General features: G+C 38.1%; 1 long non-coding RNA gene across 2 annotated transcripts in view; it reads left to right on the top strand.

The window, feature by feature from the left end:
- LOC141513800 (uncharacterized) overlaps positions 1-25,480 on the top strand; it is a 94,051-nt gene extending 68,571 nt beyond the window's left edge. Inside the window, exon 5 of one of the 2 annotated variants that reach the window (XR_012475880.1) lies at positions 24,589-25,480. This is a non-coding gene — a long non-coding RNA (uncharacterized LOC141513800). Of the gene's footprint in view, positions 1-6,350; positions 6,733-24,588 lie in introns of those variants that run through there. The other variant, XR_012475881.1, reaches the window with a different exon arrangement.
- Positions 25,481-26,260: the final 780 nt, after the last annotated feature.

Raw genomic sequence — 26,260 nt, 5'->3', positions numbered from 1 at the left:
AACTAATCTAGAGTCAGGTTCAAATCCTAGCTATTCCTTTTCATTTGTGTCTTGTTGGGCAGATTATTTCACCTCTCTATTCTGAAATTTCTCAAACTTTAGAGTGAACTGACTGGACTATAAAACCTCTAAGGTTCTTCCAGTTTAAATCCTACAATGAAGTAACATAGTATAACCCACCAGGGAGCTCCCCCAGTCTGATGAGCAAAGACACAGGCGCCTTACAATACAAACACAAGCTGAGGCTTGGACTCGTAGTGTATATGGACCTAAGCCAGAGCTAGAGTTAGAAGGTACATATTTACTAACTAAAGTGCTATAGAAGGGTATTATTATGATTTTTATCAATTATTATTATTATTCCTTTTCACTGCCTTCCACTAAAGTTTCTCTCCTATGTTTTATACTGATACAGAAGTAATCATATTTCTCTGACAGGTTAGGAAGACCTGGAGGCTCAAGAGGCTCAAGCTAGAAAATGTGTTACCTGATAACCCAGCTAAGTCTGGAGAGGCTTGTCACAAAAGTATTCACCTTCTGCTAATGAATTTCTTCAGATTTCTAAAGAGATGTTTATTGATTGGCATAGTAGTTATCCCTGTTGAGTCCCTTTCCAGACTCCGACTCCCTTATCCTTTCCCCCAGGAGAGTGTTGGAGGGGTGGGAGACAAGGAAGACAAATTCTCCCTTTTGTACACCAAGATCTCAGTTTATTCACCAGAGTACAAGTGCTTAAATATCCTCCCCAGTCTCTAATCCACTACCACTGCCATGGCACTTAGTAAAACAACATTCTGATGCTCAAGGGCACCAGGTGATGAAGACCTACAGTATTCCCACACACAACAATCCCTAACATTACCCAGAAATAGCCTTGCATTTTATAGATGTATGTCATTTCCTTCAGTGAAATATAAGTTATCTGAGGGCAGAGACTTTTTCATCTCTGTCTTTGTATCTCCAGGACTTGGCACAGTGCCCAGCTCTTAGTAGATGCTCAATAAATGCATGTGGATTGATGCAGTAATGATACAAAAATAACAATAACTGACATTTTACAGAGTTAGTCATCAAAACATTAAATGCCTCTAATGCTTTAAGTATTGTAAAAATGCTTCACACATTTCTCCATTTGATGTTCAGGACACTCTGGGAGGTAAATGGTACAGATATTATCACCATTTTACAACTGAAGAAACTGAGGTTGAAATGTTGCCTTTTCTTAGGTCATGGAGCCAGTAGAAGGGTTGTGATCTGTATTGGTTAGGGAGTACACACAGAGATGAAGTCAGAGTTTCTTCTTCTCTTCCTCTTTCTCTTTTCCCTCCTCCTTCTCCCATAACAGAACATAAAAAGAGGATTATATATAAAACTCCATTTGATATTTCATATATCTAGGCATATATATAATCTATCTAAAGCTATACCTATATATATATATATATATATATATATATATATGAAATATGAAGTATTGAAAGGTGAACTCTATAATCTATTGATATAGATAGATCTATAGATCTAAATATTATTGTTCTACAGTCATTTCTAGTCATGGATGACTCTTCATGACACTGAATGGAATTTTCTTGGCAAAGATATAGGAGTGAGGGGTGGCTAGGTGGTACAGTGGATAGAGCACAGGCCCTGGAGTCAGGAGTACCTGAGTTCAAATCCGGCCTCAGACACTTAATAATTACCTAGCTATGTGAACTCGGGCAAGTCACTTAACCCCATTCATTGCCTTGCAAAAACCTAAAAAAAAGATATAGGAGTGACTTGTTATTTCCTTCTCCAGCTCATTTTACAGATGAGGAAACTGAGGCAAACAGAGTTAAGTGACTTGCCAAGGATCATATAGTTAGTAAATGTCTGATGCTGGATTTGAAGTCAAATCTTCTTGACTCCAGGACTGGTGTGTTAGCCACTGAGCCACTGGGCTGCTTCTATAAAATATATCTACAGTACCTCTATCTCTCTATCATTTGCTATCCAGATGTCTAACTCCATTTATCTAGCTATATATCTATAGCTATCTATAGCTATTTATGTATCTATGGTTATCTATATTCTATATAGATAGATCTATGGATCTATATAGCTATTTACCTATACAGATATAGACCTCTATTTTATACTTATTATATATTTATACTCTTTCTATATATACTCTATTATATACTTATCTATAGTTATACAGATAGCTTATAGTTGTCTATATTCATAACTACATAAAATAAATCACAAAACTTCTTTGGATATTTTAAAAATGTTTCAGTAGATTTCTGTTTTTGGCATTGCTAAATTGTTTTTCCCTTCAATCCCAAAATTAAAAATCAGGAGAAAGAAGGGACAAAAAAGCCTTGGAACAAATAAACATAGAGGATCAGCTACGTGGAATTACCTAGCTGTGTGGCCTTGGGCAAGCTACTTAACCCCATTGCCTTGCAAAAACTAAAAAAAAAAAAAAAAAAAAAAAAAAGAAATAAGCATAGAAATACTTGAAGGATCAGGGGGGTCAGTTGACACAGTAATTTCCTTAGTACTTCAGTGTACTCTTTAAGTCTAGTCTTTCTTTGACCAAAATGAATTCACAGTGGCCATGTACTTTGCATCTTGCTTCCACTATCTTTCAGGGAGTGGATGATATGTATCATTATCAGTCTTCTGGAGTCATGGTTGGTCATAACTTTGATCAGAGTTCTTAAATCTTTTAATGTTCTTTTCTTTATGTTATTGTTCTTGTAGAAATTATTCTTGGTTCTGCTGACTTCCCTCTGCATCAGTTCACAATACCTAGTTATCTTTAGTTATTTCTTAAGGTACAATAATGTTGTCCTTCATTTTCAAAGAAGGTCACAACAGTAGGGAGATGATGTCACAACAAGCACGTGAATTAGATTTGAGGAAGGAGGTGCTGTGCTAAGTGACCAGCTTTTACTTTCTCCTCCAGAGACATCTGGGTCCAGTGGACAGATATGAATCAAGACAACTGGAGATAAGGCAATCAGGGTTAAGTGACTTGCCCAAGGTCACACAGCTAGTAAGTGTCAGAGGTTGGTTTCAAACTTTTGTCCTTCTGATTCAAGGCCAATGCTCTATCCACTGTGCCACCTAGCTGCCCTTTTCATTTTTCATTCTATTAACTTACCCAAATCAGCCATTCTCCAATTACCTAAGATACTATCTAAGGCACCCTTTAGATTCTAGGTTTTCTTTCTTTTCTTTTCTTTCTTTTTAATCTTCAGGATCAGGAAGTTTGTTCCTTATGGAATTCCATGATTCCTCATGGAATCCTTCCCTTTCTTCAAAGTTCAGCTCAAGGGCTACCTCCTACAGTGTCTCTTGATCCTTCTAACTGCTCATGCTTTCCCTCTGGACATTGCTTTTATCTTTTATATTTAATTTTTTATGTACATGTTGCCCCTTCTCCTCTCTTCCTAGTAGAATGTAAGTTCCTTGAGGGCAGGGAGCTGTTTTATTTTTATCTTTGTAAACTGAGGTCTAGCATTGTGCTTTAATAAATAAATAAATAAGCTTAATAAAAGTTTTTTTTAACTGAACAATTGGATCTCGTCAATTTTCACTGCTTCCAAAGCCTAAGATCATCCCCTTACCTGTGTCCAAGGATCCTGGCCTCATTCCATATTTCTTTTCATTTTTTAAAAAATTCTACCTCTTATAGTTGCTAGCTGGATGACCCTAGGTATCTCACCTTTTCTTGGCTTCAGTTTCTTTATCTCTTTGTGGGAATAAAAATACTTGCACTGCCTTTTTCATGATTTTTTTTTCTATTTATTCTCATTTTGTACAAATAATTTTTTATATGTTAATAAAATATTCTTGTTTAAGAGTAGACAAAATACCCCCTCCCCCCCAAAATATAGACTCACTTGAGTGATAAAGGGGAGAGAAAAAAATTAAAATTAAAAAAATAATAGTAATAATTGTAGATATGGCCAGGTGGTGCAGTGGACAGAGCACCAGCCCTGGAGCCAGGAGCACCCGAGCCCATATCTGGCCCTGTACACCCAACAATCACCCAGCCGTGTGACATGCAAGCCACCCCAACCCCACTGCCCTGCAAAAACCAAAAAAAAGGAGGAAAAAAAGACCCAAAATAAAATAAAATAGTAATAATAGTAGGGGTGGCTGGGTGGCGGACAGAACACTGGCCCTTGTGCCAGGAGCACCCGGGTTTGAATCCGGCCTCAAACACCCAACGATCACCCTGCTATGCGGCCCCAGGCAGGCCACCCAGCCCCATTTGCCCTGCTCCCCCCCAAAATCATAACAATAATAACAAAAAATGTGCTTCAGTCTGTGTTCCAACACCACCAACTCTGTCACGGGTGGATCACATTCTTTATGGTAAGTCCATCACAAAAGTTACTTCCATATTTTTCCACTGTTGCCATTGCTGATCACAACTCCCTTCTTTGGTATTTCTCCACTACCATGTACTATATTTTCTCTCTCCTTTTACTCTGACTCTGCTGTAGGGTAGCTGAGTTTCATGATGTTTTGAGAAAGTATTTTATAAACCTTAAAATCTTATATAAATGTGAATTGCTATTTTAAAAAACTAATTTGGCCAACCTCTTTCTTTACTACCAAACAATCATTGATATCTTGGGTGTCTCTTTTGGGTAGACATCTGTTTTTCTTTCTCCCTCTTGACCTAAGTCAAAGCCGAGAATTATAACAAAGGCAGGGTGTAATGGAATTAATTTCTCTGGAGAGAGACAATGGTTAAAATTTCAGTGTGAGTGTTTATACCTTGGAAATTGGCAAAAGATTCAAATCAGGGTTTAATGAATTGTTTTGTTGTTGTTTAGATTAAAGAAAGTGATGGAGGATATGTGGATAATGTAGATTAAATGGAAAGTGCTGCTATTCAATAAACATTTTTAATCACCTTCTAAGTGTATGTGTTCAGAAAACAACTTGTTAAATATTTAATAACAAGTCAGCAAAGAAAGTTGTTTTGAGCTTGTCCAGCATGGCACAAGCACATAGAGTACTAATTGGTTAGCTGACCAGTACAATTGTCTGGCACTAAGCTGCCTCATCTAAGTCATTCAATAGTGAATTCTACTCTGTGAGGTTAGCCAGTCATCTTTGATAGAAATGCCACACACTCTCCTCTTTTCTTAACCTCATACAGAATTCCTTTTCTCTCCCTTCCATGATGCTTCTATGGGAGCTCTGTTCTTGGAAAAGGTAGTGACATCTTAAACACACTATGTTCCATCCATGAGTGAACCCCTTGGCTTCATTGTGTATATCAGGCGGATGAATGTTACTCCTGCCTATTATCTCTGGTTATGCAGTTTTCCCACTCAAAATTACATTTACCCCAAATATCACTTTGTCACATGGTCCCTGTAAGTCTCTCTCTTGTTTGGGCTTGCTATTTCCTTATCTCCCCTACCTAATATTCATGGTTGACCTAATGTATGTCTTATCATGGATTCCAATATAACTCTGGAGGAGAGGGGCTGATGACTACACAGCTCTACCTTATTTCAGGCCAATTCACGTGCAAGTCAAGACATCACCCTCTTGATGTCTTTGATCTTCTTTGAGAATGAAGGACCAACAATAATAACTACTCTTCATGCATGACCTGGTTTCTTTCTTTCTTTTTTTTTTTAAGGTTTTTTGCAAGGCAAATGGGGTTAAGTGGCTTTCCCAAGGCCACAAGGCTAGGTAATTATCAAGTGTCTGAGGCTGGATTTGAACCCGGGTACTCCTGACTCCAGGGCTGGTGCTTTATCCACTGGCCACCTAGCTGCCCCATGACCTGGCTTCTTGGTCAGCCTCTATCTTGGTTACTCTCATCTGGATATATTCCAATTTGCCCATTTATTTAGGTCCATTATTGTTCAATGGGAAAAGAATACAGCATCTCTTTTCCTTTGTAAGATGAGGAAAGGGAAGAAAGGGAAAGGGTTAGAATAGATGAATTTTTAGCTTTAAATCTATCATAGGGCCTAAGCAGGTGATCCTCAGATCATTCCATCTTGGTAAGGGTTCACTGTGTCTGCAAGTAAGAAAATACTCTTTAGGAAGAGAAGATATGGTAGTGATGGTCAGAACCATATGTGTTCAGACAAAAAAATTTTATTTTTGGGGGGGGGAGGGACAGTGGGATTAAGTGACTTGCCCAAGGTCACACAGCTAGTAAGTATCAAGTGTCTGAGACTGAATTTTAACTCCTTCTGACTTCAGGGCTGGTACTCCACTCAAATGCCCCCCAAAAGACTTTCAGACAAATGCTGAAGATTATAAAGTGATTCTGCTGTGTCAAGTGATTCTTTCTCTTTCTCCCTTTCTCTGTGTTTTAGCTGGCTTGCACTTATGTTCAAAACAGCAGCAAACTCCACTGGTTTATTTTCCTAATATGATGGATGAAGTTCCTGGTAGAGCAAGAGGACAGAAGTCAAGGAATAAGAAGGGGTAACTGATTCTAAATCAGCTCCATTCTGATATATAAAGTGGTGACTAAAGAGACTCACCTTGCAGAATTAATGTCATCATCTCATCTACCTCAACTTTTCTGGTTTTACTTGACCAGTATCAGAAGCTAGGGGCTGACTTCCTATGGTGGATTGGGCTCATTGTCTTCTTTCAGACCACTATTTTGCCATTTCAGGTCATTGGATCTGACCCTAGTTTGGCATACAGAGCTTCTTCTATTAAAGATCCTTACTTCTTAAAAGCTATACATTTAGGGTTTTTTTTTTTTTTTTGCAAGGCAAATGGGGTTAAGGTAGGTAATTATTAAGTGTCTGAGGCCAGATTTGAACTCAGGTCCTCCTGACTCCAGGGCCAGTGCTCTATCCACTGTGCCACCTAGCCACCCCTAAAATCTATACATTTAATGCATTTTCCTTTCTCTTTTACTTGGTTTTCTTCAAGTCCAAGCTAAAATTCCATTTTCTGCAGGAAGCCTTTCCTGATTCCCCCATTATTCTAGTGTCTTTCTCTCTATTCATCACTCCAATTTATTCTCTTTCTATCTTATTTGTACATAGTTGTTTGCATATTATCTGCTACATTAGACTGTGAACTGGGTGTGAGTGGTAGGGCAGGGTCAGAGTAGGGGTGGGCAGGGACTTCTGCCTTTTTTTATTTTGCCTTTCTTGTATCTCTGGTCCTTAGCTCTGAAGCAGAGTAGGCTCCATAGTAGGAATAAATACTCATTGACTGACTGACAGTAGTGAAAAAGCATTGATCTTGGAATATAAAGGCCTGGGGGCTTTATCACTTACTCACCTGTGTGACCTTGACAAATCATCTCCACAAGATGGGGATTATCTCCTCATGGTTGTGCTGAAGAAAACAAATATAAACTCTAAAGAGTTAATGAATGATTGATAATAAATCACTAATTATTAATAGATTATAATATTATTAATAATAAATAACAATAATTTGAATAGCACTTATCATGTACCACACACTGGGTTAAGCCCTTTACAATTATTATCTCATTTGGTTCTGACATCAGCTCTAGGAGGTAGGAGGTATTATTATCCAATCCCATTTTACAAATAAGGAAACTGAGGCAAACAGAAGTGACTTGCTTAGGGGCACATATTTGAGACTAAATTTGAAGAGTCTTTCTGACTCTGTGCTCTTATCTATTGTGCCACCTAGTTACTTCAATTAAGGGCTTATTACTTGCTAAGGCTAGAGATACTAATATAAGCAAACAAGATAGTTTCTTCTAATAGGGGAAGACAGTATATACCAGGAGGAGAGTTTTGGATAGAGCAAAGAAAGAAATTGGAATTGGAATCTTCAGACAATTAAATGCCTACTATATATCAAATATTTTACAAAAATGTGATAATATCTAATTGATACTTTTTAAACATTTAATCACAACAATCCTATTAGTCAAGTATTATGATTATTCCCCTTTTATAGTTGGAAACTGAGGCAGACAGAGGTTAAGTGACTTGGACAGGGTCATACAGCTAGTAAGTATTTGAGACAAGATTCAAATTTTGACTCAGCACTCCATCTAATTGGCAAATAAAGGAGGGGGGAATTTTAAAAAGATCACACAGTCTAATGAGAGTCAACATTCCCATTACTGAAAGTGTAAGAGATATATATATATATATATATATATATATAGATATATCACCCCATATAAATGAAAGGGAATCTCAGAGGGAAGGCACAAGCCAATGTGGATGTGTGGCTGTGCGAACAGGAAAGCTCTCCTGCGGGGGAAGTAGGATTTGAGCAGAATCTTGAAGGAAACTGGGGGAAGCCAGCAGCTAGGGAGGTGAGAACATTCCAGGCGTGGAGAATAGCCAGTAAAAATTGGAGAAGGAGGGGGTTGTATGAAGAACAGGAAATAAGTCAGCGGGTGACTGGGTTGAAATTCAAGAGAAATCAAGGAGGAGAGAAGGAGGATTGAGAAAAATCCATGGGATTTAATCCTTAGGAACTCATAGGTAATCTCTGAAGTTTCAGTCCTTTGGTGGGTAGGGTCAGAAACCAGACTTAGAGGGGCTGAGAAGAGAGTGGGTGGATGGTAAGGAAGTGGACACAGAGAGGGTTGACTCTTTCTAGGAGTTTGGCAGTGAAACAGAAGTGAGATCTAGGATGATAGCTGGAGAGGATATTACATACCACGACGTCACCAGGGAATCGTCTTAGTGTCAGATGAGCAGCAATGAGAGAGCTGAAGGAAGGAGGGCCCAAGAACTCCTAAATTGTTCTATACTTTTTTTTTAACCTCTGAGACTTGATGTGTTCTTGACAGAGAATATTTGGCCTCTTCCTCTTAACCCTTCTTTCCTGTTGAGGAAGACAGAGAAAGTTTCCATTCTGCTATTTTTTTTTTCTGGTCACTGTGTGTACCTTTGTTCTTACCCTACACATACCCAGTTCCCCCACCTCCAAGATGCTTTCTGATCTTCTTCCTTTCTAAAAAATCAGGTCATGGGTTTCGCGGTGTCACTAACCACAGGGCTACAGTGCCCCATTGTTTTCTGGGGTCACGGGAAGGCGCAGCTAACCCACAGAAGCGCCTTCAGTCTGAACCAGTTCAATGATGACAGGACCTAGGGGAGGGCAGGCTGGGACAGAGAGGAGGTCAATAGGGGCACCCGGACCCTAGTAATGAGATTCAGCCATCTCCAGTTCCCAAGGCTTCCCAGGAAGCTAAGTAAATGACTGGAAATCTGAGAAGATTCACTAAGCACATCCTATTTCCTTTTCTGCATTCCTTTGCTTCTCCCTTGAGAGCTGTCTCTGTTTCTGTGTGTGTCTGTCTTCTCTTGGTCTTCCCAGCCCCTTGGACAGCTGTTTGGTAATCAGAGAAAACTGGCCAAAGTGGAAACTTCATTTCTGCCTTTAGTTTTGGGCCATTCTTTCCAGCTGTTGGAGGGGCTATGAAAAAGGAGGGTGAAAGTGCCTGGTAAATCTGGGGGTAAATTTAAGTCTAGTAAGTCTAGGAAAACACAAGTCTCCTTCCCAGAGGGCAATAGCTTAAGTGCCTAGCAAAAAGTAGAAGTTTAATAGTCATTTGCTGAAATGAATTGAATGATCTGAGGGCCTGAGACTTAAGTGGGGGATCAGACCTGTTTAGCTTCTGCCAAGTGGGAAGGGGGTTGCCTGGACCTAAACCCCTAAAGTCTTCCAGGTGGCCCAGCATCTTGGGAGGGGGGGTGTTCTGGGAAGGTTGTAACCACTTAGCCTGAGCTCTGGATTCACTGAAGAGTCAGTTTGTTGGAATTTGGGATTGTTTATATCAACCTTGCCATGCGTGTCCCCCTTCCCCCCTTCTCATTTCTTTCCCCATCCTTCTCAGTCTCAATTCTTCTCCTGTTTATCTGACTTATTCATTGTCACATGGAAGTGTTGGGGGTGGGGGAGAATAAGACCAGACTTTGGGGAACCACAATTTCCCTAAGGCATACAAATCCCAGGCTTTTAAATCATCTGTTCCAAATTTACTTCCTTTGCCAAAATCTGCTGGAGGGCCACCTTTTCTCTCCTCCCACTATTTGATGGAACTGAGCTTTCCTTCCCAGGTTTCCTCCTTGCTCCCTTCATCCAGGTTTATAGAACTATATAGAATGTCAGAACTGGAAGAGACTTTGGACATCATCTGGTCAAAACCTCACAATTTCAGAAGAATAAAGAATTCATCTAATGCTGTACTTAGTAGGCTCCTATACACCAAGCTATCTCAAACGTCAAATAATGGGCTTTTAAAATAACTGTGCATTGGAATTATCTGCAAACTAGATTTCCACATCTTAAAAATCCTGCTTGGGTACCAAAGTCTTATGTTTTTTTGGATAAGAGGGTGGGTGCAAGCACCATATGAGTGTGCGTATGTATGGAGGGAGAGAGGGAGCTGTTCTGGCAAAGACATCTGACTTTAAGAAGTTTCTACCATCTGGCTTCAGCCTTGCCTTTCCAGACTTATGGCACATTCTTCTTCTTCTTTGTATATTCTGCATTTCAAGCAAACTTGTTGCTCTTGGGGAACAACAATCTATCTCTTTTCTTGGTAGATTTATCAAAACCATCCTTCCTTCCTGGAATGTATTCTCTCTTCACTTCCACCTTCAAGCATTACTGGCTTCAAAACCCTTCTTGACAACCTGGTCCTGCTGAAAGTCTGATTCTTTTCTAGTCTCAAAATGCTAGCGATGCCTCCTTCCCAACTCCATCTCCTATGAGTAGGACATATATTTTGTATATACATATATGTATAAACAATATCTACTTTGTATATATTATATAGCCACTTTTCTGTGCAGATACAGATATATAGAATAGACTATAAACTCCTTGAGAGAAGGGATTCTTGATCCTTCAGACTTTCTCTTCTATGTGACTTTCTCCTATCCCTGTACCTACATTTCTCTCCTCCCCACTTCTAGCTTCTTATTATATATTGTTTTTCCTTCTTCAGGGAAGCTTGGAGGTACATTGGATAGAGCACTGAACTGAGAGTTAGGAAGACATCTCTTTCTGAGTTCAAATCTGGCCTCTGACACGTATTAGTTGTGTGACCTTGGACAAGTCAAGCTGTTTGCCTCAGGTTCCTCATCTGTAAAATGAGCTGAAGAAGGAAATGACACACCATTACAATATTTTTGTCAAGAAAAACCCAAATAGGGGTCAGAAAGAGTCAGACATAACAGGGAAAACACTATTAAATAACAACTTTCCTCTTTAAGGAAATGCTTTAGAACATAAGCTCTATGAGGGAAAGGACTTTCTTTTGTGGTGTATTTATATGTCCAGTATTTAGCACATGACCCAACACACTGAGATGTTTGTCCTCCATTCCTGAAGAAGGCCTTGACATCAGGGAGATGATCCCACAACATGTATGTGAAGTGCATTTGAATGAAGGGACACTGTGCAATGTCATCAGCCTCACTTTCTCCAACTGGGTACAGTGGCTAGATATGAACCAGAAAGACTGGAGATGTTCTAGATGTGAGGCAAGCAGGGTTGGATCTTGCCTAAAGTCACACAGCTAGAATGTGTTCAAGGCTAGATTTGAACCCAGGTCCTCCTTACTTCAGGGTCAGTACTCTACCCACTGTGCCATATAGGTGATGCCCAACACATTGTAAGCACTTACAGGCAAGCTAGTAAATGTGGTTTCAGATGCCTTTTTTTTGCTATGAGTCAATTGTCTGCTGTCTGCCTTAGTTTCCCTCAAATGTAAAATGGGATAATAATTGAACCTAAATATTTCTAAAGTGTTTAACACAGAGTCAGGCATTTAATAAATGTTCCTCATTCCCCCATTCTCTCCTCTACTCCTCCCCTCATCTTGACTTTTATCCACAGTGCTAGAATATAGTATGTGCTTAAATTAATAAATGCTAATTGAATGGATACATATTTACAAATCTGAGCTTTTTCTAAATTTTATACTACTGAAAAGACTTTTGGACACTTAAAAAAAAAATAGACTCGTAGCTAAAGCTGTCCTTATGTATTGACTCTCACATCAGAATGTGAGTTCTTTGACAGCAGGCTGTTTTACTTTTCTCTTTGTATTCCCAGTACTTAACATGGTGCCTTACTTATTGTAAATACTTGAATGTTTCTCTCTCTCTCTCTCTCTCTCTCTCTCTCTCTCTCTCTCTCTCCCTCCTTCCCTTTCTCTCTTCCTCCCTTCCTTTCTCCTTCCCTCCTTTCCTTATTCCCTTTTTCCCTCTCATCGTTTCCTCCTTCCTTCCCTCCCTTATCTTCTTCCCTCCCTCCATTCCTTCCTTTTTTCCCTTTTCCCTCATATTAGGCACTATGGTAGATACTGGGAATATAAAGTCAAGAATGAAGCAGTCTTTATCCTCAAGGATTTTACATTCTTTTAAAATTATCAAGAAGTACATCTTGTGTTCAGACCCTGGATAGGGAAGGGCTCCTCTTTTTGCTTTTCCAAGGGGATGGGACAGGAGTGCTGTCACAGGGGAGGCACATCCTCCAAGACAGCATAACTGGGTCTCACTGGTCAGGGTTGGGGCAATAGAGAATGAATAAAGGGGAACAGCCTCCTATAGGTCTTCATTATACTATTCAAAACTGAAGATTTAGAAATCACCTAAACCAATTCTATCATTTTACAGATGAGGAAAACAGAGAACCCCAAAGGAAAAGTGATGCCCAAATAACACAGGTGATGGTAGTGACAGAATCTCCAAGGTCCCATATTGTTTGTCCTTGTTCCTGGTAATTATTGTCCCAATCTTCCCACTCTGACTGCAGTGTACGATTGGTCATTTTACCTCTATACTTATTTTGCCATCTAAACCTCAGCTGTCATTTGTGAATATGGTTCTCCTGACTCACCCTCAAGCTCCTTTACATGGCTCTCTCCCCACATTCCAGCCTCTTTGGTATTTGTGGAACTCTGGCTAGCCTCTCCTGAATTCATTTTTTCTCTGCTAATAGTTAAGCATTCTTTATAGGCTTCCTCCCTCCTCAAGTCGCAACTGACTACTCTAACCCCTGAGGCAGCTGTTCCTCCTACAACTGGTTTTTGACCAAGCCCAAACCACATTGGACCTCCCCAGAAAGCCTCTAGGGGCTCCTAGACATCCCAGACTAGACGTCAAGCTTCTACCAAGAATTCTGTTGCACCATTGCCCATTCTAAGTACAATTTTGTGGTGTCAGAACTAGAAAGGATTTCAGAGAAAATTCAAGTTTATTTCTTCATTTAACTAAGGACCAGAGATGGGAAGGGACTTTCCCAAGTTTACACAGCAGAGCCATCACTAAATACCCTAGCACTGGGTTCTTGGTCTAGTAAACTTTACAGTAAATACACCAAACCACTTTGTTTTTGTTTTTTAAATTATCATTTGTTTTTGATCTGATTGATGGTCAATATAAAGAACTCTGATCAGAAACTTTCTCTTCTAGGGCACTGGGAAGTTGTGATTTGCCCAAGATCATACACTCAATGGGTAATACTTGAATCCAATTACTCCTTTCTATCCACTAGGGCACCTAGGTGACTTAGTGAATAGTGCACAGAGCCTGAAGTCAGGAAGACCCGAGTTCAAATGTGACCCTAGATAAATCATTTAATCTTTTTTTGCCTCAGTTTCCTCAAGTGCAAAAAGGGTAACTAATAATTAGGGTAAATAATGAAAGCTTTCTACTTTTCACAGTTGTGGGAATCAAATGAGATAAATACCAACTATTATTATCATCATCAAATCAAAATAAACATAATAAATGAGAAAGATGAGGCATAATGTGGTATAGTGGATAAAGTTGTTCAATCATGTCCACATCTTTGTGACCCATTTGGGGTTTTCTTGGCATAGATGTTAGAGTAGTTTGTGATTTCCTTTCCAGATCATTTGACAGCTGAGACCCAGTGCTCTACCCACTGCACTATCTTTCTGCCTCCAGGATAGATGACATTGTCAATTTAACCTATATGTGACCAGAAGTTCTCTCTTGAAATCCTCCTAAAGTGATCCATTAGTCTTTCCTTGAAGCTCTCCAGATTATTTCCCAAGGTTGCTTATCTCTTGAGGTGTCAAAAATTTCTTTGTTCCTGGATTCCACAGTCATCTTACCTTTAGGGAGTTAGATTGTATGCCTTTGTCTACTGTCCATTGATTCATCTGTGTTCCTAATCCCTCCAGCCTGATACATATCTAGTCTGATGGGTCACATAGCCAAATGAAGAATGCCAGCTACTGGTGATGTTTGGAGATGAAATCCTGCTGTGGAAGACATTTGGGGGCAGAGAAGAGAAATCTGTTTTCCTTCCTATCCCAGCCATTTGTTCTGCATCTGGCCTCCACAAAGTTCTAAGTCATTGAGAACTGTATGAATGTGTGAACACTGGCTGTATATGTAATGTAAGTGCCTCTGTGTGGTTGTTTGTGTGTGAATATGTCTATGAGACTTGTGTGAATATTCTGAGTGTATGTGACACGTGTATTGGACATGAATGAATGAAAACTGAGCCTCCCTCTCATCTTACAGTGCTCCAGGGGTCCCCATCAGCTGCCAGGGCTGCTGTGACCTTGGAGCCCTGAGTTTTTTGGTTTGTTTGTTGCCTCCCTTGTTGCCATCTTGCCTAACCTGGATTTTTGTTTAACTCTCTTTGTCAAGAGGGTAACAAACACTTCCCTTCATCTGTTGCCACTGGGGCCCCACCAGAAACCACAGCCTGGGTGTGGAGCAGTTTCCCCTCCTCCCCACCTCTCTCTTGCTCCCTTTCCAGGCACCAGCATACCCCTTCACTTCCAACTCAGCTCAGTCCTGGGCACCTGGGCACAGAGCCACTCGATTCAATTTGAAAAATATTTATTAAGCAACCACTTTGTATTTGGTACAATGCTAGGTGTTGGGGATACAAAGACAAACAAAACAATTTCTGCCTTCAGAGAACTTATATTCTATTGATGAGGTAAAAATTTCCCTTGTATCCCTCCCCCTTCAGCTCCTCAGAGACCATTCTATAAAATAAATAATATTGGGACTAGATTATTTTCAATGGCCCTCTCCTTCATCTTATAAATGAAGAAACCTAGATCATAGCATCTTAGATGGATGGGATGGAGAACTGGAAAGAATCTCAGGGTCAAAGGTTATTTTACAAATCAGGAAACTGAGGCACAGAGTTGGATGTGTGTGTGTGTGTGTGTGTGTGTGTGTGTGTGACTTGCCAAGAGTCATATAAATCTGGGAAGTATTGGAGGTGGAAGAGTCTGATTTTCTTGACTCCAAGTCTATAGATTAAATAACACCATCTCTGTTAGCTAATTCCAAGACAATGTAAGTAGGAGTTGGGTGAAAAAGAGAGGAGATTTCCCTTCTAACTCTGAAGGCAAGAAACCATCTTCATACATTCTTCCCATCTTCACCCTACTTGCCCTGTTTTCTTCTAGAATTGCTCTCACACAATAATTGGCTTCCATAACTAAGGGCGCTGTCCTGTGCCAGAGAGAAAGATAAACCAGGGTTGGGGAGACAGCTCTTGGAGACTGGGAGCTAAGAGGAGAGGTCACCTAAGTTTTAATGTGGAGAAGGCAAACAGAAGATGAACAAATGAACCGCCTGCAGAGAAACCAAACAGATAGATGTGGTCTTCATGAGATTTCTCCATTCTAAGGAAGTTTGAGATTAGAGAGAATGGATTTAGATTAAGGAACTGAAAGGTTTCTTAGATGCCTCCTCTTTATATTGATCTGAATCCCAATGGTGCTGTTTTCCAGAGTTTTGTGCCTCTTTAAAAAAAAATCTGTATTTAGTATTTTAATCCTTGATAAATCCAAAGATTCAAGCTTCAGGGGCAGAAAATTCATTATTTGACAAAAAATTCCAGGAAAACTAGAAACAATATGGCAGAAACTAGGTATAGACCAACATATCACACAGTATACCAAGATAAAGTTAAAATGGGCACATGACTTATACATAAAGGATGTTATCAGAAACAAATTAGGAAAGCATGAAATAGTTTACTTGTCAAATCGATGGAGAGGGGAAGAATTTAGAATCAAATAACACATAGAGAACATTAAAAATGTAAAATAGATAAATTTGATTATATAAAATGAGAAAGCATTTGTACAAAAAACCAATACAACCAAAATTAGAAGGAAAGCAGAAAACTAAGAAAATAATTTTATAGCAAGTATAGCTGGTAAAAGTCTAATTTCTCAAATATATAAAGAACTGGTCAAACTTATACAATCATAAGTCATTCCTTAGTTGACAAATGGTCAAAGGATATGAGCAGGCAGTTTTCAGACAAAGAAATAAAAGCTATCCAATACTCTAGAAATCATGATTGTTAAGACAAATGCAAATTAAAACAGCTCTGAGGTATTACCTCATACCCATCATGTAGGATAATATGACAGAAAAAGAAAATGATAAATGTAAGAAGGAATATGGGGAAACTGGAACACTAATGCATTGGTTTTTTAAAAAAAAATTTATTTAAGGCAATGGGGTTAAGTGACTTACCCAAAGTCACACAGCTAGGCAATTATTAAGTATCTGAGCTGGATTTGAACTCAGGTCCTCTGACTCCAAGGTCAGTGTTCTATCCTCTGTGCCAAGTAGCTGCCCCTCTCACTAGTGTATTGTTTTTTTTTTTTTTCTTAGGTTTTTGCAAGGCAAATGGGGTTAAGTGGCTTGCCCAAGGCCACATAGCTAGGTAATTATTAAGTGTCTGAGACTGGATTTGAACCCAGGTACTCCTGACTTCAGGGCCAGTGCTTTATCCACTGCGCCACCTAGCTGCCCCTCACTAATGCATTGTTGATAGAGTTGTAAATTAATCATACAGGAACCTTATTTGGGACAATGCCTAAAGGCCTATAAACTGTGCATACCTTTTGATATCCCAAAGAGATAAAAAAAAAGGAAAAGGACTTATCTGTACAAAAAATATTTATAGCAGCTCTTTTTGAATTGGCTAAGAATTAGAAACTGATGGGATACCTATCAATTGGGGAATGACTGAAAAAGTCATGGTATATGATTATAATGAAAAATTATTGTCTTTTAAGAAATGACGAGCAGCATAATTTCAAAAAAATCTGGGAAGACTTGAATGAACTGATACAGAGTGAAGTGAGCAGAACCAGGAGAACAGTGTACACAGTTACAACCATATCACAAGAACAAATATGAATGACTTCCTTTCTTCCTTCTTTCCTTCCTTCCTTCCTTCCTTCCTTCCTTCCTTCCTTCCTTCCTTCCTTCCTTCCTTCCTTCCTTCCTTCCTTCCTTCCTTTCTTCCTCCTTCCTTTCTTCCTTTCATTTTCTTCCACAAAATGACTAATATTTAAATATTTTACAATTGCAAATGTATAACCTGTCAGATTGCTTACTGTCTTAGGAGTTGGGGTGGGGTGGGGAGGGCGAGATAGAATTTGGAACTCAAAATTAACAAAAAATGAATGTTAAAAAATTTTACATGTAATTGGGGAAAAAATAAAACATTATTTCAATAAATCTGTATTCTGTTCAGTTATGGGAATTACAGGACATTGATAAAAAGGAGAGTATTCATTTTTAGAAGGCAACCAGGAAAACCTTGACTCCATGCTGTATGGGTATTGGTAGAAGGAATGGGAGTCATTTAGACAGGAGAAGAAAAGACTGAGGAAGACATGATAGAGATATTCAAGTATTTAAAGGGCTGTCAGACTGAAGAAAGATTTTTACTTGCTCTTGTAAGTCCCCAGGGGTTCATAATCAGGAGTGGTGGGCAGAAGCTGTAAATGAGCAAATTAAAGCTTTATGTTAGTGAAAATGTGAATGCAGTCTAAATAAAAAAAAGTAACTCAGATGTAGTATGTCATCTAGGATTCCCCCCTCCTCATCCTCTACCCCCAGGTAGTCTGTGATTTCAGCCTTTGAGGGAAGCAGGAAGAGGGCATCTACAACTAAGTATTTGTTGCTTTCTTTGCCTAGCTTCGAGAGAGATCCTATTGGTTTTCAGTAATGTCCAACACTTTGTGACTCCATTTGGGACTCTCTTGGCAGATAATATAGTAGTTTGTCACTTCCTCTTCCAGCTCATTTTATAGATGAGGAAAGTGAGGCAAACATGATTAAGTGCCCTGGCCAGGGTTATATGGCCAGTAAATGTCTGAGGTCAGATTTGAACTCAGGAAAATCAATCTTCCTGCCTTGAGGCTTGCCATTCTATCTACTGTAAAACTGTCTACTCCTTGAGAGCTAATCTGTTAGAATTCTAGCTCTTCGCTGTAGTTCAGATATCTGTGAATCTAGGGGTGCAATACTTTAAGGGCAAACCCAGAATTCACTCCAATTTTCCTGGTTGCTCTCAAAAGGAGGGTAATGGTTGGTTTACCTCTGCCAACTTTGATTCCTCCCATGAAATTCTTTTTTTTTTTTTTTGACAATATTCATGAGGGCTTTAATGACAAGATTAGAGTACAATACTTTTTTTTGATTAATTAATTTTTAAAGTTTTTATTTATTTTGAGTTTTACAATTTTTCCCCTGATCTTATTTCCCTCCTCCCTCCAGCCCCCACAGAAGGCAATTTGCCAGTCTTTACATTGTTTCCATGGTATGCATTGATCCAAATTGAATGTGATGAGAGAGAAATCATATCCTTAAGGAAGAAACATAATTTAAAAGAGATAGCAAGAACATACAATAAGATAAATTAAACATTAATAAATTGATAATTAATAATAATAAAAATAATAAATTAAACCCCACAGTTCTTTCTCTGGATACACATGGTATTGTCCATTGCAGACAGCCCCAAATTGTCCCTGATTGTTGCACTGATGGAATGAGCAAGTCCATCAAGGTTGATCATCGCCCCCATGTTGCTATTAGGGTATACAATGTTTTTCTGGTTCTGCTCATCTCACTCAGCATCAGTTCATGCAAATCCCTCCAGGCTTCCCTGAATTCCCATCCCTCCTGGTTTCATGCTTTTTTAGGTTTTTTTTTTTACAAGGCAAATGGGGTTAAGTGGCTTGCCCAAGGCCACACAGCTAGGTAATCATAAAGTGTCTGAGGTCGGATTTGAACTCAGGTACTCCTGACTCCAGAGCTGGTGCTCTATCCACTGTGCAATCTAGCCGTCCCCCCCCTCCTGGTTTCTAATAGAACAATAGTGTTCTATGACATACATATACCACAGTTTGCTAAGCCATTCTCCAGTTGAAGGACATTTACTTGATTTCCAATTCTTTGCCACCTCAAATAGGCTGCTATGAATATTTTTGTACAAGTGATGTTTTTACCCTTTTTTTCAACATCTCTTCAGGGTATAGACCCAGTAGTGGTATTGCTGGATCAAAGGGTATGCACATTTTTGTTGCCCTTTGGGTATAATTCCAAATTTCTCTCCAGAAAGGCTGGATAAGTTCACAGCTCCACCAACAATGTATTAGTGTCCCAGATTTCCCACATCCCTTCCAATATTAATCATTGTCCTTTCTGGTCATATTGACCAATCTGAGAGGTTCATGAGTTGGTACCTCAGAGATGCTTTAATTTGCATTTTTCTAATAAGTAATAATTTAGAGTTATTTTTCATATGACTATGGATTGCTTTGATCTCATCTGTAAATTTCCTTTGCATATCCTTTGACCATTTGTCAATTGGGGAATGACTTTTTTTTTAAATTTGACTCAGTTCTCTGCATATTTTAGAAATGAGTCCTTTGTCAGAAACGTTAGTTGTAAAGATTGTTTCCCAGTTTACTGCATTTCTTTTGATCTTGTTTACAGTGGTTTTGTCTGTGCAAAAGTTTTTTAATTTAATGTAATCAAAATCATCTAGTTTGTTTTTAGTGATGTTCTCCATCTCTTCCTTGTCATAAACTGCTTCCCTTCTTATAGATCTATCAGTTAAACTACTCCTTGATCTTTTAGTTTGCTTATAACTTGTTTTTTATGTCTAAATCCTGTATCCATTTGGATCTTATCTAAGTTTCTTCCATACTAAATTCCAATTTTCCTAGCAGTTTTTAATCGAAGTTTTTATCCCAATAGCTGGACTCTTTGGGTTTATCAAACAGCAGATTACTATAATTGTTTCCTGCTATTGCACCTAGTCTATTCCACTAGTCCACCACTCTGTTTCTTAACCAATACCAGACAGTTTTGATGACTGATGCTTTATAATATAATTTTAGATCAGGTAGGGCTAAGCCACCTTCTTTTACACTTTATTTTAATTGAAACCCTGGAAATTCTTGACTTTTTATTTTTCCATATGAATTTACTTACCACTTTATCTAACTCATTAAAGTAATTTTTTTTTGGAATTTTGATTGGTTGGGCACTAAAGAGGTAGTTTAGTTTTGGTAGAATTGTCATTTTTATTATATTAGCTCAACCTACCCATGAGCAGTTGATGTTTGCCCAGTTATTTAAATCTGATTTAATTTGTGTGAGAAGTGTTTTATAATTGTTTTCAAAAATTTTCTCAGTTTGCCTTGGCAAATAGACTCCCAGGTATTTTATATTGTCTGAGGTTACTTTGAATCCCTCTCATGAAATTCTAACTACACAAATGACCATCATGAATAGAGAAGAGTGAGTAAATCTATTTATCTAAGAAAAATAATAAATAAAAGTCAGGAAAGCCAAATAGATTAAACAAGACCAAAGAATATGAAATTATAAATAAAGGTGCTCTTTAATTTGAAAATGAGATTAAAACATACATTAATTCAAAGAGAGAGAAACTAATCTCACCAAGGGGAGTCTGCTTTTCTCTATAGTCCCTGGGGTTACACATACTGGAAATCAATCTTAAGGGGACTAGCTTCTCCTAGAAATCTATGACTTTCAGGTTCTGGTAGTCATTCAATTGCACCTGCTTCTTGTGACCACCTTTCTATAAACTCTGTCTCTAAATCTCTGCCTTCCACCGAATCCTGGTTCAGAGAAGTTTCTCAGTCAGAGTCTCCCAAGGTTGTCTTTTAGGGCATGTTCCAAAGACATAAGAGGAAAAAAAGCTTTTCAACAATTAGTACTATTTATAAGGGAGATGGAATAGCTTAGGAATTTGTGAATTCCCCCTCATTGGAATTCTTCTAGCAGAACCTGGAGAACAGCATGCTTGTCAGATATGTTTTAGTGAGAATGAATAATTTTGGAAGTAATAGTCTGGGAAATTTATTCCTGTGATTTCATGGTTAAAAATTCCCCAAATGTTTAAATACTACTACTAATCCATCATATCAAAGATAATCTCAAAATACTTTGGGAAACATGGATAGGCTCAGGGAAAAGCCCTCCAGTGGATTATTAATCCTTCCCCTCTGGTTAATGCCTATCCCCATCATATTCTTCTCTGGTACCTCTCTTTTTCTCCCAATTCCAATCTCACCATTCAATACAACAAAAACTAGGTGACTCAGTGTATAGATCACTAGAAATGGAATCAGACAGACCTGAGTTCAAATATGACCTCAGATATTTAATAATTGTATGATCCTTGGTCAGATTACTTAACCCCTGTTTGACTTGATTTCCTCATCTATAAAATTATGACAATAATCACCTACCTCCTGAAGTGGTTGTGAGGACCAAGTGAGATAATTATTATAAAGTGTTTGCCATATAGTAAGCACTGTACACATTAGTTGTTAATTTTTAATTCTAATTAAGTTTAGGGGATAGTTATTATTTTCAAGGTCTTATTTCAGGCAAGACAATTAAGAGCTTGATAAATAGAGCTCCAGGCTTGGCATTAGAGTAACTTGAGTCTGAAACTCACTATCCTCAGAAACTCATGTGACCCTGGAAAATTCATTTGACTTATTTCAGCCTCAGTTTTCTTATCTGTAAAATAGGGATAATAATAATTTCAATCTCCCAGCATTAATGAGAGAATATTTGTAAAATATTTTGCAAATCTTAGTGTACTTTATTATTATTAAGGTCCTTTGCTAGAGTCTTTGAGTATAAAAACACAATTGAAAAAGAGTCCTTACCCTCAAGACATTTATATTCTAGGGGCAGCTAGGTGGTACAGTGGATAAAGCACCGGCCCTGGAGTCAGGAGTACCTGGGTTCAAATCCGATCTCAGACACTTAATAATTACATAGCTGTGTGGCCTTGGGCAAGCCACTTAACCCCATTTGCCTTGCAAAAACCTAAAAAAAAAAGAAATTTATATGCCATTGAAGGACTAATTAACTGGACCAGGAGTTTTTTGTTATAAGAAGCTATTAGTTGGTCAAAGGATATGGAAAGTCAATCCTCAGACAAGGAAATCAAAGTCATTCATAGTCATATGAAAATTTGCTCTAAATCATTGTTGATTAGAGAAATGCAGATTAAAACTTCTCTGAGAAATCCCATTCAAAGTAACCTCAGACAATATAAAATACCTGGGAGTCTATTTGCCAAGGCAGACTCAAAAACTTTTTGAAAACAATTATAAAACACTTCTCACACAAATTAAATCAGATTTAAATAACTGGGCAAATATCAACTGCTCATGGATAGGTAGAGCTAATATAATAAAAATGACAATTCTACCAAAACTAAACTACCTGTTTAGTTCCCAATCAACCAAAATTCCCAAAAATTATTTTCAATGAGTTAGAAAAAGTGGTAAGTAAATTCATATGAAAAATAAAAAGTCAAGAATTTCCACATGCTTAATGAAAAAAAAAGTGCAAAAGAAGGTAGCTTAGCTCTATCTGATCTAAAATTATATTTTAAAGCATCAGTCATCAAAACTGTTTGGTATTGGCTAAGAAATAGAGTGGTGGACCAGTGGAATAGACTAGGTGCAATAGCAGGAAATGATTATAGTAATCTGCTGTTTGATAAACCCAAAGAGTCCAGCTATTGGGATAAAAACTCTCTCTTTGATAAAAACTGCTGGGAAAATTGGCAGTTAGTATGGAAGAAACTTAAATTAGACCAACACCTCATACCCTTTACCAAGATAAGATCCAAATGGATACAGGATTTAGGCATAAAAAAATACTATAAGCAAATTAGAAAATCAAGTACTAGTTCACCTGTCAGACCTATGGAAAGGGGAGCAGTTTATGACTAAGGAAGAGATGGAGAGCATCACCAAAAAAAAAAAACAAAAAACTAGATGATTTCAATTACATTAAATTAAAAAGCTTTTGCACAGATAAAACCACTGTAACCAAGATCAAAAGAAAGGTAGTAAACTGGGAAACAATCTTTACAACTAATGATTCTGACAAAGGACTCATTTCTAAAATATAGAGAGAACTAAGTCATATTTTAAAAAAAAGCCATTCCCCATTTGACAAACGGTCAAAGGATATGAAAAGGCAATTTACAGATGAGGAGATCAAAGCAATCCATAGTCATATGCTCTAAATCATTAATTATTAGAGAAATGCAAATTAAAGCTTCTCTGAAGTACCACCTTACACCTCTCAGACTGGCCAATATGACCAGAAGGGATAATGATCATTGTTGGAAGGGTTGTGGGAAATCTGGGACACTATTACACTGTTGGTGGAGCTGTGAACTCATCCAACCTTCCTGGAGAGAAATTTGGAACTATGCCCAAAGGGCAACAAAAATGTGTATACCCTTTGATCTAGCAATACCACTACTGCGTCTATACCCTGAAGAGATGATGAAAAAGGGTAAAAGCATCACTTGTACAAAAATATTCATAGCAGCCCTGTTTGTGCTGGCTAAGAATTGGAAATCAAGTAAATGTCCTTCAACTGGGGAATGGCTTAGCAAACTGTGGTATATGTATGTCATGGAACACTATTGTTCTATTAGAAAGCAGGAGGGAAGGGGATTCAGGGAAGCCTGGAGGGATTTGCATGAACTGATGCTGAGATGAGCAGAACCAGAAAAACACTGTACACCCTAACAGCAAAATGGGGGTGATATCAAATTTTGATGGACTTGCTCATTCCATCAGTGCAACAATCAGGGACAATTTTGGGCTGTCTGCAATGGAGAATACCATCTGTATCCAGATAAAGAAGCGTGGAGTTTGAACAAAGACCAAGGACTATTATGTTTAATTTATTTTTTTTGTTTTTTGTTTTTACAAGGCAAATGGGGTTAAATGGCTTGCCCAAGGCCACACAGCTAGGTAATTACTAAGTGTCTGAGATCAGATTTGAACCCAGGTACTCCTGACTCCAGGGCTGGTGCTTTATCTACTGCTCCACCTAGCTGCCCCTATTATGTTTAATTTAGAGAAAAAAAATGATATCTTATTGTCTGCTCTTGCTATCTCTTATACTTTATGTTTCTTCCTTAAGGATATGATTTCTCTCTCATCACATTCAATTTGGATCAATGTACAACATGGAAACAAAGTAAAGCATGACAGATTGCTTTCTGTGGGGGGTGGGGGGAGGGAAGTAAGATTGGGGGAAAATTGTAAAAATCAAAATAAATAAAATCTTTAATAAAAAAAAAAAACTTCTTTGAGGTACCACCTCACATTTCTCAGATTGGCCAATATGACCAGAAAGGGAAATTATTTATTTTGGAGGGGATATGGGAAAACTGGGACACTAATGCATTGTTAATGGAGTTGCCAACTGATCCAAATTTTTTTTTTCTTTTTAGGTTTTTTTGCAAGGCAAATGCGGTTAAGTGGCTTGCCCAAGGCCACACAACTAGGTAATTATTAAGTGTCTGAGACTGGAATTGAACCCAGGTACTCCTGACTCCAAGGCCGGTGCTTTATCCACTATACCACCTAGCCGCCCCTGATCCAAACTTTCTAAAGAGCAATTTGGAATTATGCCCAAAGGATGATAATAAAAATGTTCCACCCTTTGATCCATCAATACCACTAATGGGTCTGTTTTTCTGGAGAGATCATGAAAAAGGGTAAAAATTCCACACATACAAAAATATTCATAGCATCTCTTTTTGTAGAGATAAAGAATTGGAAATTTAGGGGATGCCATATAAATTGAGGAATGGCTGAACAAATTGTGACATAGGTATATGATGGAATACTATTGTTCTATAAGAAATCATGAGGGATGAGATTTCAGAAAGTCCTGTATAGACTTGCATGAATTGATACTAAGTGAAATGAGCAGAACCAGAAGAACATTATACATACTAATAACATGGGGTGATGATCAATCATGAGGGACTTGTTTATTTCAGCAGTACAATAATCAAAGACAATTTTAAAAGACTTGTAATGGAAAATAACATCCATATCCAGAAAAGGAATTGTGGAGTTTAAATGAAGACCAAAGCTTATAATCTTCAATTTTTAAAATTTGTCTTATCTTTTATGTCACTTTTTTCTCTCTTATGTTTTTCTTTCTTCCATTTGGATCATAGTCTTCTCTCATAATATGTTCAATATTGATCTATGTTTAGCATAGTTATAAATATAGACCTTATATCAGATTGCTTTTGTCACAAGGAAGGGGGAGAGAGGGGAGGGAAGGAGAAAAATTGTGAAACTTAAAACCTTGCAAAAAAAATGATTGATAAAAACTACCATTGCATATAGTTGGATAAGCAAATAAATAAAACATTTAAATTAAAAAAACTATTAGTGAAGAAGTGTTCTTTATCAAAGGAAGAATTATTTGGAAGTTATAAACTTAGAGAATTGATTGGCATAAATAAGTGGTTAGGTGCCCTGCTCAGGGTCATGCAGTATGTATCAGTGGTGAGACTTGAATATAGGTCTTCTTGACTTTAAGGACAACTCTTTTGTTTTCCCCACAAATTTCAAATATTTAAGTCAAAATGTGTACCTGTAGGGTTGGCTAGGTGGTGCAGTGGATAGAGCACTGGCCCTGGAGTCAGGATTACCTGAGTTCAAATCCAGCCTCAGACACTTAATAATTACCTAGCTGTGTGGCCTTGGGCAAGACACTTAACGCCATTTGCCTTGCAAAAAAACCAAAAAAAAGTGTACCCCTTTACACTATTCACTGGCAATAATTAGAAAAATTAACAATTAGACAATATAGTTCAGTAGTTATTATATACAGAGCATCCCTTCTTTCTCTCTCTCTCTCTCTCTCTCTCTCTCGTCCAGGATTAAGTGGCTTGTGCAGAATCACACAGCTGAAAAGTGGGCCAATGCTCTATCAACTGTGTCACCTAGTTACTTTTAGTCTAATAAGGACATTGTTTAAGAATTTCTCAACCTGGAGTCCAACACAGTCCAGGGAGTATCACATCTTTGGGGTTCACAGATTGGATCAATAACTTCAGGGACTAATTGAAAAAGAAAATTGTTTATTAGTTCAGCTGTCAC

This window comes from Macrotis lagotis, chromosome 2 (genome assembly GCF_037893015.1).
Source record: "Macrotis lagotis isolate mMagLag1 chromosome 2, bilby.v1.9.chrom.fasta, whole genome shotgun sequence".
In the NCBI taxonomy this organism is placed as follows: Eukaryota; Metazoa; Chordata; class Mammalia; order Peramelemorphia; family Peramelidae; genus Macrotis; species Macrotis lagotis.
Note: the sequence above shows the minus strand (reverse complement) of the source record. Positions and strands in the feature narration are given on the sequence as shown.